The 12,829-nt window shown below is 37.0% G+C and overlaps 1 long non-coding RNA gene across 1 annotated transcript in view; it reads right to left on the minus strand.

Moving 5' to 3' along the window:
- Positions 1-12,602, minus strand: part of LOC138844857 (uncharacterized) — a 38,486-nt gene extending 25,884 nt beyond the window's left edge. The window contains exon 1 of the long non-coding RNA XR_011381241.1: positions 12,359-12,602. This is a non-coding gene — a long non-coding RNA (uncharacterized lncRNA). The remainder of the gene's footprint in view (positions 1-12,358) is intronic.
- Between the last annotated feature and the right edge of the window lie 227 nt (positions 12,603-12,829).

Below are 12,829 nucleotides of genomic sequence, written 5' to 3' on the forward strand. Positions count from 1 at the left end.
GGCTGATGTTTTTTTAAGTTAGTTCTTGCAGTTGAACATCCAGTTCAGAAAATGTTGCAACTGTAATTCAGATCCAAAATTGCAAGTTAACTTTGACAGTAATTATAGAACTAAAGTTTTTCCTATTGAGTCCAAATGTTTTTGCTGACAATGTATTATGCATGAATATGTGTATATGGTATAGATGCATCCCGTCCTCCTACAATGACAAACAATATCCAGATCTGAGATGAGCAAATATTACTGAAAGTCTACCTGATCTTCACCAAATAATGAACATTTTCAACTAAGAAATTACTTTATGATTTAATATGATCTATTGCTGCTTATATTTTCTCCTTCATTCCCCCTGTCTAAATATTACTCTTATATGACTATTTGAATAAACTGACAATTTTTTAAAAAAGGATGAATAAAATCACAGAATTTTCTATTATTTCATATTATGGCTAGATCGATGACATTTGATTTTTGTACTCTATGGATAGCTACAAGAGGAATCCAATTTCTATTTATTCTGCTTATAGGATACTCTAGAGGCAGAGATAGTCTGGTGGATAAATTGATTCATTTGAGAAATTGGTTTCTGGGGCCGGTGCTGTGGAAAAGGTAAAGCTGCCACCTGCGGTGCTGCCAGCATCCCATATGAGTGTCTGGCCTAGCTGCTCCACTTGCAAGCCCTGCTAATGTGCCTGGGAAAGTAGCAGAAGATGGCCCAGGATCTTGGGTCCTTGTACCCACTTGGGGGAACCAGAAGAAGCTCCCGGCTCCTGGTTTTGGATTGGTCCAGTTCTGGCCATTGCGGCCATTTGGGAAGTGAACCAGCAGATGGAAGACCTCTCTCTGCGCCCCCACCCCTGTAGTTCTACCTTTCAAATAAGTGAATAATCTTTTTTTTTAAAATTGTTCTCTAGTTTTCTTTTTTCAGATGATATGATACTTGTGATTAACGTTTCCTCAACACATTAGTTATATTGTTTATATAGACTTCATGAGAAACATATTCTTACTATAGCTATAACTATATTTCAAGTACATTTTTATAATTCATTTTATGTTTATTATCTAACTTGATGTGATATTTTCCTTATCGGCTATCATTAGTTGTATGATACTGTTGATTTTGGGGATTTTAATAGTATCTCCGCTTAAGCCATTTGAAATTGAAGTTATTCCTGATAGGACTTCAGTAAGCGCTCACCAGTTACAAATTCGTTCAATCTATATCATAGTCTGAATTAGCAAATAATTCATAGTTTAAGTTGCTCATATGTAAAAAAATATGAATAAACTTGAATTGATAAAATTCAGGGTAAAAGTGTGTGCAGATTTCCTCAACAGTCACTCAAAAACCCAGTTTCCTATAATAAAATTAGCAGCAGAGCTAATTCAAATAGAATAAATCTGGTAATACCTTGAGGATGTTCACTCTGTGACTCTCGGTATTAACGTCTAAGTCAGCGCTTGGGGATTCCCAGAGTCTCACCATGTGGTTTCAGTCATAAGCATTAATAAGACGCCTGCAGAGAATTCTCCCTTCTGTTGTGGTATCCAATGATTCTACATCATTACAAAGTTGTGCAGAATGATTCCCACCCCCCAACAAAGGTCTTTACAAATAAATGGCCATGTTGTTTCACGACTGCACTTGACTTCTGAGTAAAAGGCATTAGCTGAATTACGTAAAATCCACTTGAGCTGTATGATTTTACATGGAAGACTTCATACAGGAAACCGCAAATTCCAATGAAGAGTCAGCAGATTCTATTCAATAGGAGTCACATTTAGAAATCAAAGTTATATATGAAGGAGCTTGAAAAGTGAAATGAAATACTTAAAGAGGATAATCTAGAGTAAGTGGAAGGAAGATTGTAATCTTAAAAAAGATGGACCACTTGGCATATGTATGGAGAATATTTTGAGAGCTTACAAGTCAGCATTTGGTAAGGGACTCACTCTGAGTTCACCATGCAGAGGCATGGTCTAGACCCCTGCAAGTCTATGAACCCTACAATGCCCAGAGACTGATTATGAAAGTGAGGTTGGAAGAGAGACACCCAACTATTCAGTAACCTATCTTCTAACTCCTCATCCTGTGATTTTCTTATTTACTGTCTTACCATAATGAAAAATAGCCAAGGATTCTGAAAAAGATATAGCTGAATTGACCAGAGTTTTGGAGAAACAATAAGGAACAAAACCCAAATATGTGACACTGACTCTAATTATCTGGGGGAGAATAATACTGGTAGCTTAAAGGCTAATGAAGATGACAAATGGCAGAGAAAAAGAAAATAAAGAATAAGTTCAACAATAATTTAATGACAACATTTGCAGTTCTTCTGGCCAAATTATAATATGAGTCTTGAAAGGGCAGCTTTCCATATTCTCAAATGTATTTTATAGAAAAGACATGATGATTTTGAATAAATGATTTGTCATATAAAACTTACAGGAGAAACAGTTTTAAATAACTTATAACATCCCAAGCAATAGCATAGCCGAAATTTTTGTAATTGGTTTTTATTTGTTCATGTACATAAAAGATCAGGATTTATTTTTACTGAGGGCTACAATGTACTCTGGTTTGAATTTGAAGAAAAAAATGGAGTTTTCACACTCATCTGTCTTCATCTTTAGACCATGTTAGCCCAATCATTGCCTGGAGTAAATGTGATATTAATTGTCCAATCTTGAAATAACATGTAGTACAGAAATGCAAGTAGAAAATAGTTTAGGCGGGCAGCAAGCTCAAGTATTTAACCAACGTACTTTGGTTGCATCTTTTCCTTTAGGGACTAAGGTTTTTGAATTAAGATTTAAGTTGACCTAATATGTTGCTTCATCTGTTGCTGTCCAAATAATCTAATTATGAAGGGAACTATATGGGAAAAATCCATCTACTCTGGGTACCACTGAACTTCTCTCTGCGGATCAAGTCTGGGAAAGCACAGGAGAGTGAAGGAGTTCCTGCAGATTGGCTCTCCTGGCAGACACGAGTGTTGTTAAGAGGTCGGTCTGTGTGGCAATGACCACCACATAGTTTATGCAAATATCTAGTAATACTTATTCAAATGAGGATCTTGGTTTCAGTACACTTTTTCAGAAATGCATTTGGTCTTTTTTTTTTCTTAGGGGAAATCAAATGAATAGGCAAAAACCATCTTAAAGTCAATGCTCATTCCTCTATGCTACTGCCTATATCATCTTAGCAAATCAAACTCAAGGCCATCTGTGTGGTTTCCCAGAATATTTATAAATAAGCATCAACATAAAATAGACAACAAAAGGGTGGAATACAAAAAAATTAATACACAGGCATGAAGTAAGTATATCACAGGACCATTTATAAAAAATAATAAAAATGGAAGAAATTGAGACAGTGCTAAAACATAATGTTTCAATCAGATTAACAAAACCTTGTATATTAAGAAAAGAGTTAAAATGTAAGAGATTCAATTCTAAAGAGTTTGAATAAAAGGGAGGTAGGAGATATATTTTCTCAGTTCCTGCAACCATGGAAATCAACTGAGGGAAGGAGAGTCTTTTAATTTAAATGGATATTAATCAACATTATGGCTTTTAAACTAAAAATAAGCAAGTAAGTAGTTTTCAGTGAGTATGTTCATTTGCAAAAAGTCCAGTAATTTTAAGATAAATTTTTATTAAGCTAAATTGTATTAAATTTTATTTATTTATTAAGATAAATTTTATTATTAATTTGGAATCTCATAATTAATACTTCATTTTTTTTAGAATTGTTTTTGATATATGTCACTGTTGAAGGGTATAAATGAACATACAGAAGATGTTCTACCACCCATTCAGATACTGATTGCTTCTATAGCTAGAGGTAACTCAGGAAATGGAATGGAGACTGGGGTTTTCAACTGTATATATAATTTGAATGGTCTGGAATAAATAGAGCACAATATTAAAAAACACTGACCCTTGATGGTAGAAAAGTGGGTATGTTTGTTGAATGGCTTTCCTTTTCTAGAGTGATAGTAGGAAAATTTAAAAGAAATGATTATATAAAGTTTTCTATTTCCATATCAAAGATAATTCATTAGATAAAAATCATGTATTAGATATATTCTTACAAAATTCACTATAACAGCAAATATACCAATCTGGTTTAAATGCAACTTGTATTTTAATATCTGAAGCTATATCATGGAGAGGAGCTATATGCACCATTTATGAGGTGGGTGTAAAACTTGGAGAGCTTTTCAAAACTTTTTAAAAACAGTGTGGCCAGCATTAACCACTGGATTTTTTTTTTTATGTTATGAGGCTTGCATGCAGTGCCCAATAAAGGCAGAGCACTTGCAAAAATGCTGCACCTGGAACAGGGAGGAGTGAGGAGGGCAAAGGTCAGAACCAGACCTTAATAAGCATGGACTCCACAGACTTTAGACTCAGGGAAAAGTCCAGGGGACCCCCGCAGCGTCACCTTACAACTCTGATTTTCCTCTTCTCAACATGTAGTATAATCCATAAACACAACCACATCACTAGCAGCCTAGTCTTCCCTTTGGTTTTTACCTTCCAGGTTTTTTGTTGTTGTGTGTGTGTTTTTTTTTTTTTTCCCAGCTCCCTCCCACCCACCACCTCCCCAGCACCCAGAGCATTACAAAATTAACCCTTTCTGTCCTCAGACTAACCAGGGAATGGATTTCCTCACAGTCACTGTCCTTAGCTTAAATCGGTCATTCCTTTCAGGGCAAGGGGCACTTTGTGAAGTGGGTTATAATAACCTGAGTAGTGTTGAGTCTTTCATTTCTCCCAGGATATTTTGAATAATGTTTGAATAATAGATGCCTAACAGTAAGGAGGCAATCAATTATACAAAAGAGTGAAATGCTGCTTTATGTATACATCTTACACTTAGATTTATAATTAAAATCCTCAGAGAAACGTTTACTTTTGGTTTCCTACCACACTGAGGTTTACACTTCCATATGGATTTCTGGATAACCCAGATGTATGATGAAAATACCTAGAACCAATTCTTTGAGATGGTCTCCTAATTTCACACGATTTGATCCAGTTTATACTCTCATTCGTGTGGACATGGTCTCTTTTCCTACTTGTGTTTTGCTGAAAAAAGTAGTCCCTTTAAGTCGAACTAGTAAATTCCTCACAGGAAATATATCAAATCAAGTATGAACCGCAAGAATGAGTCAGGAATGCCCCACAAGTGCATTGGCTAAGAGTCGCCTTCCACTCTAGAGCGCTCACTCCTTGAGCAAGAAGACAGAGCTGCCCAATCAGACTCTCTGTAACTGCATTACTCCATTTACAACACCGCCTGTTTGCAGAAGACCAAAGACATTTGCATCTGCCTCTGCATTTATCCTTCAGATGTCATGCCTTGCCCTTTAACCCCACTCCCTTTACAGTTAAAAATATAAAATTAAAACAAAACAAAACAGCTCTCGGTGCGACCCATAAGCCACGCAATTAAGGAGTGAGGCAAAGTCCTTAGTAAGCAGAAATGGCTGAGAACTAGCAGGCCCGGTGAGAAACTGTGGCAAGGTCCCTTAGGGGGAGCGTGCAAACAGACACAGTGCCCCAGGAGAGTCCGAGGGGGCCTGGGTTTCTCAAAGATCTGCCTCCCACGGATCATCACACTCTCACAGGGCAGGAAGGAGGACGGGGGCGGGCTGGGCAGACATCTCGCAGAGCTTCCATAGCTGCGTAGAATTTCTCCTGTGCGGTTCACCCAAAGAGTCAGGATACAGGAAGGCAGGCAGGGTGCTGAATCTCACCCATGACCCCACACAGGTGAACATATCAAAGCCCACTGAGAGATAGGTTTTTAAAAATAGTCCTTATATATTTCTGATCATCTGTGATCTTGAAGAATTGAGGCCTGACAAAATATTTTTAGAGTAATATGGCAAAAGAGGAAAATGGGAGTAGCTCAGGGTTCTATTCCTTATTTAAATCTGCTTTTGGCTTCTCAGTTTCAGACGTCTAAAATTATAATGCCAATGTAATTGCAATACATTTTCCCAAGATTCCATAGTTTATCACCACCTGTCTACAGGATTTGATTCATTGCTAATTAAAATCTATCACTTTAAAAGTAAAGCCAAGCTTTAGACTCCATATTGTGCTTGGGGTTTTTGTTTATACTTTGGTTTTTTGAAGTTCTTCAGAGCACTTTACTCATTTCGGGTAGAAGTACAAGAATTGGCTAACTCGTTGCTATATATTTATTTTTCTAATAGATTTTTATAATTCATGAATGAGAGGATATCATCCAGGATGAGAAGTATTGATCCACACAGGCACTTAGAGGCATAAAGAGTGTTCTCAAATTTTGGTAGCATAAGTTGCCTCACAGATACCTGTATATCCGTATCTAAATTCGATCTCAGAAATTTAAAATTTTACAACTCATAATGAATTGAGTTCATATGCTGGTGATTTAGCACATGTTTCATAGTTGTTAATCCCTTGGGCTAAGACAATTTAACTTTTGTGTAATTTTGATGCAAAGAAATTTTAATTGATCTTACGGTTTTTCAAACCATACTACTAGTGTGGTTTTTCACACGTGGCATCACATTTTTGACAACTAGTAGGTTTACTTGAGATAAAGGTTATTTGAAGAAGAATAAGCAAAGAATAATGACTCTGTGAGGCCACTTCAATATCTTTCAATGATACGCATAATTTGGAGTTTTCTTATTTTTAACAGATGTACCTTTGGTTCATTAGTGTCAACACCAGCATCAGGGTAACTTGTCTTCATCTAACATCTCTACCAATTGAGAATTCACCTTTTAAAAATTGAACACCTTGGGTTCTCTCAGTAATAAATTATAAGGATAATTTTTTGAGTCAAGAATCTGTCAAAAAGGAGGAAAAGGGAGAAACCTGGATGCTGACTTCCATAGCATAAAGAATTTGCTGAGCTATACTGAACACGTAGATCAGCTTCCATTCTTGATTCAGTTCACTTATCAAGTTCAAATGAAATCTCCAGCAAAAATATTTTTCTTTAAAAATGACTATACGTATAATGAACCAAGAATTTTAGACGGTGAATATTTTCATGGTAAATTTAAAAAGCATATATTGGAGTATCTTCTAATAATGATGATTTATTTAAGGACAGGTCAATAAAGTTAGTGTTATCATTGAACCATTATGCCCATATTTAATATATTTTTTAACCAATAAATTGCTTACCGCCCGGTGGAGATTGTATAAGTGAATGACTGTATAAGTGAATTTTTTTTTGGCTATTTGTGATGAAATGACAGAAACAGCCAACTCAAATAATTTTCATCACTGACTAATCTTGCAGCTAAATTAATATTAATAAAAATTAAATGCTTCCGATTAGTTTAGATCAGCTAGAAAGGATAAGACACAAAGACCAAACTGAGGCAGGGCCCTCTACAATGCCTCTAGTGATTCCTCTACTGGCCCTCCCTCTGCACATGGGCAATTAGAATTGAAAATCCTGTGCTGATTTCATTCGCTGGAATTTTTAAGCAGGTCAGGAAGAAAGATGTTATTGAAAGGAAAAGTCTCATCTAAATAAGAAAGGAGCACGTGGCCATCTGGTCTTAGCTATACATATAGAAAGTTATTTCAGCTGAACTGCAGGCTTCGTGTTTAAAAGGGTGTGCCAAAAATCAAACCCAAATCTGTTTACCGTAAAACATCCCAAATGTTTCTTTTTCAACCTCCGAATATGCAATGCACAGTTCATTTCCTATCTGGGATTCATGAGCCCATTTGACCCCAGCCCCTCATGGAGTTTGACGGAGTTTCAGACAGTGAGATATTCAATCACTCTCCCAACACTTCTCCTGCATGGGGTGTCAACAGGATCGTGCAGCTTTTGACAATTGTGCAATTGTGAAAACAACTTGGATAGTTTTCCCTCGATTAATGTTAAGTGTTGTCTGCATGTAGGCTTCTGTGCGTATGCGTGTGTGTGTGTGTGTGTGTGTGTTGGGGAGGGGGCGGAGAACAAAATCTGAAGCATGAAGCAGCCAAACCAGTTCCCCTTCTTTTATCAACTGACTTGAGTTCTATGCACAGTAACTCAGGCCCTGTGCCTAAAGGCTAAGCTCAAAAACACCAATCTCTCTCGCTTTTTTTTTTTTTTTTTCATAAAGAGAGATTATGAGTGTTGAGTCTGCTTATAGAAATCATCTTCATGGTGGTCAGGAACAGAATGGTTTTTAAAAATACATATATTATTTTATACTGTTGGCTGAAATAGACTCCTATCTTTTTTATATGATTAAGGTATTTTCTGAAATGGGGCATCTGTCATAATTCCAACATCAGTACATTTATGATTCAGTATCTGAGCATATCTCTCTGCCAGACAGAAATGACATAGCTGGTTGACACTGCCATCTAAATTTCATTGTATTAAAATGTGTCAATATTCTAGAGTGTTTTAAAAAAACACTGGTTATTACATAATTACAGCAATTATTTCAGGTCATAGGACCTTTAAATATATTAAATACATACATATATACACATATATGCATGTACAAACATGATCATAACCTCAATATATGCTCTACCTAAGTACAGATTTTAAATAAGTCTTCAAATAATAATTGGATTTAGAATATTCTAATATATGGAATGCAAGAATCTTTGTATATCTCTGACATGATACATTCATCGTTGTTTTTGTGTATCTATTATGGTTGTTCTGCCATTTCAAATAAATCATTAGCATTGTGTAAGAAGAATAAACTGTACTATAGTGAACTGTTCTTTCTCTGTTATGCTCTGAAAAACCATTTGTTCTTGAATTGGCGTTACGTAGTTCAACTATTTCAATCAAGTCCATTATCTGCTTGTCTTTGAAAGATGCCTTTTTAGCAACCTGTATCCTTAGTGGGCAGTGCCCTGTATTGTTCTTACAAAGTAGGTGAAATTTAAATCCAACTATTTACTCACTTTTTATCTTTGATAAGAAATTAGATAATTCATCATGGGGCAAGAACTCCACTATATGTTGGAAAAACTGTGTCTGTAAAAATTGTAGTGTTGGGCCCAAGAATTTCTCGAAAAAGTTATTTATTAGCTCACAGCAGCCTGTTAGCTCATAGAATGCCACCTAACTTACTTTTTTCTAAGTACAAAATGTGTGAATTCTTTAAGCTGAATAGCAACATGAAAGCAAAAAAGAACGAAATATTTTTTCACTTGTTTTAAAACAGTCACACAATATCCTGGCAAAACGAATCTCTTTACTTTGTATGTTGACATATAAATAGTGCTGTTCACACTCACATCCCCTGAAATCTTTTGAAAATTAATTCCTTTTTAAGATGTAAGAATAAAGAAGTATTAAGAACAAATTTTAAAATTCAAAAAATTATGAATCAAACACATGGTATACAGGAGCTAGTAAGTGTACTCATTCTATGTTAGTGAATATTAATTTCAATTATATATAAAACTTTGGCAGTTGAGAAGTAGTATGTGTACACAGTCATCCTATATTTACAATTCCAGTGTGGCAATACCCTGTCTTGGTCAGGGTATTAAACTTTACTTGATTCAAGAAACATAAAATCATGTGCTTAAAAACATATGTTAATAAAAATCTGAACCCTTGTTTGGTGAGTAATTATATAATGTAAGACCCATGGAGTTGAACAATAAATAGAAACAGTATACCGAAGCACAAGAAATTAACCCAATTATCATGCAATTCAGAGATGTGGTCCTATAAAAGCACATGAAATGAACATTACTTCTAAGTTACTTGTACAAAATTATTCTTCCCTTAAGGAACAAGTTAATAATAAAAAGGCTTGAAGGGCTCTAACATTTTAAACAGAAAATAAGAAACACCAAGTCATAAGAAATACTGCTATTGTAGCATTTTTATCTAGATGATTTCAAAATGCTCATCCTTTCTATATCCTATTCCGACTGAAATTGAGTCACCTCTGAAATGGTCAACCAGCATATTGACAAGGTTTCCTAGAACGAGGAAACTCTGCCTGACTACATGCATCTTGATAAACACACCCATACTGCCCCATAAACACATCTTGAAGAGACAGAGCTACAAATAAAATACTCCTTTCCTGTGGGTGTCGGTTAACCCTGCCAACATGTGAACTTCCTATGGGCACACACCCAACAGACACTGGCGATTAGGTGATTGAAAATGTTGCCCACAAAGGCAAAATTTTATAGATGATGACATCACCAGCTAATCTGGGTTTCTCTTGTGATAGAATGATATAATCGCCGGGCTCAGTGTGTGTGTGTGTGTGTGTGTGTGCGCGCGCGCGTGTTATCTCGCGTGTGTTTTGGGTGTGTGTGCGTATGTGTGTGTGTGTTGTGTGTGTGTGTGTGTGTGTGTGAGGGTTAGGCTTAAAAGAACAGCATCATCAGAAATGGTATATAACCTTCTGCAAGATTTGCAAGAACCTTTCTACAGACCTTTGACTTTTTCCAGATTCCATACAGTTTAAGTTCATTCAAAAAGGCCACCCCGGCACAAGCAAATTAGGTTTTGTTTAGTTAGCACGCTGTTAATCCTAAAATACCCCGATGGGATCTGCTGAGATGAGATTTCTCCACCGAATGAGGCATGTGCATCTGTAGAATATGGTGCAGGAGTTGCACGGTCCCTTGAGACCCGCCTTTGAACGGAGAAGACGTCTTGGTTTCAAAAGTAGTGAAAGGGTTAAAAATTGAGGCTGTCTAGGGTAAGAGAAAGGGGATATTGTTGTCTTTAATCTTTCCGCAGTATGTGTAAGACTTCCATCCCGGATCTGCACACAGCAGTGGAATAGGCTCGGCATGCATTGCGTGCAGGCTCCTTGATTGTAGAAGGGGAAAAAAAAAAAAAACCTGGCCAGAGTCCAGACGGGCTGGAGCTCTGTTGATCATTATGTCTAGCCTTCAGGTGTCTCAGCACACAGTGGGCGGTGGTGGGGGGAGGTGTAGATAACATGAGAGCAGACAAAGAAAAAAAAATGGTGTATTTTTAAAAGATTATGCGAAAATGTGTGTCCAAACCCATCCTTAAAAAATGAATCCTAACGTCTCGGACTTTTATAATTAGCACACGAGCTCTGCTCTGGCAGCTCTCTTTAAGCCATAATTAGTTATGTCTGGAGCCTTTGAATAATTCCTTTCAATAATTGATGGAGTTAATATTCTCTCTTAAGAATGGGGAGGGTAATGTTTTCTTACAAACTCTTTTGGTTAGAGGCATTGTCCTTCAAAATCTTGATCAGTCATAATCACCCTGATTTGATTTGCCTTTTAATTTCCAATGAGACTTAGCTTATAACTTTTTAAGGATTTGGATGATTCTGGAAGTAAAGGCATAAGGCATTGCTAGATTACCCTAGCTGGCTATTACAAGAAAGCAGTGATACAGAAACATTTTCTCCCATTTGTTTCCAATTATTTTATAAATTAAAAAAACCTGATTTATGCCGCTTCTATTTGAAACTCCTTCAAAAAATCTGAACCGTGAACGCAACTTAGATGCTAACCGTATCTTTTGCCTGCTAACGAAGGACAAGAAACCGCAGATTATTTTATTCTTCTAGCATTCTTCTATAAAGAAGCTTCCCCGTGTTTCCTCCCCACCCCCACATCCTCACTCCACCCTATTAGGAATTTAAAAAAAAAAATCTTTATACACGGAAGGCTGGATCCGAAGACAGAAAGCTGTCTTTTCCTTCTAAACACTGGACACTTCAGTCACCTTCCCTGCCACGAGGACTGCATTTCACATTTTGTGGAGGAAAACACTAAGACCAACTCAGATTCTATCATTATTATAAAATGAAAAGAGGTGGTTAAAAAAAATAAATAGAAGGAGAGCGCTGGCTTGAAGCCATTGTTCAGAATTTAAGAGCTATTTGCCTCCAAGTGTCTTTGCAGTCTTTCACAGCTCATTATAATAACTGTCAGATGTCTGGACAGTCTACAGTGCCCTTGTCAGGGGAGTCGGCAAAGTTTGTCTTTTATTTTTCCTGGGGACAGATCAAATCTGATTAGACATAAAGAGCGAGAAGAAGTGAACTAGGTACATATGTGTGTGCCTTCATTTATCCTTACGAACAATGCAGCTCACTGGAGCAATGTTCCGGTGTGCAGCCTCCTGCAGCTACTCTTTGGAATGCCTGACTTTTATTTTCAATTCTTTATCTTTAACATAATAAAGCATGCAACAATTACCCCTGGAATATTTTCCTGCCCATTGAATGCCCTTTCACACTCAGAGAAGACTAGGCTAGAAAAAAATCCGCACATTTTTTGGTGCTGAGAACATAAAACTATTTTTAATCAGTACACTTGACGGAAAGAAAGGTATACTTACAATTTCAAAATGGTCATTTGCTCTAGTTCCTTGTTTTCCCGGAGGAAGAGCAGAGGCTTCTGCCAGGCTGTCCCCGGTGCAGGTGCAGAATCGGTTTTCATGCCGGAGGAAGGTGGAAAAGTGCTTCGGAAAGTCACTGGGAACTCAGCCCCTTGTGTGCAGGCATTCCTCGCTCCTGTGGAAGCTGTACTATCTGCAGTTCTGAATTGAACTAAATTACAGCCCATGTGAGACAGGGGCAGCGAGTCATGTGAGAGATACACGGCTATCCTATTGGCCACCAAGACAGAGCTTAGGCATTCTGCCTTTTCCACTATTGGTGAAGAGTTAAAACTGAAAGCATCTAGGTTCTCCTCTGAGGTTAGTTGTCTTTCATGTGTGGAAGGATGACTGTAGGTTTTTACAGCGACAGAATTAGTTAAGAAAGGGGCTGAAGTCATCCTTCACAGAGACTGGTGGGAGGAGATTGGA

Source organism: Oryctolagus cuniculus, chromosome 13, assembly GCF_964237555.1.
Source record: "Oryctolagus cuniculus chromosome 13, mOryCun1.1, whole genome shotgun sequence".
NCBI classification, from domain to species: Eukaryota; Metazoa; Chordata; class Mammalia; order Lagomorpha; family Leporidae; genus Oryctolagus; species Oryctolagus cuniculus.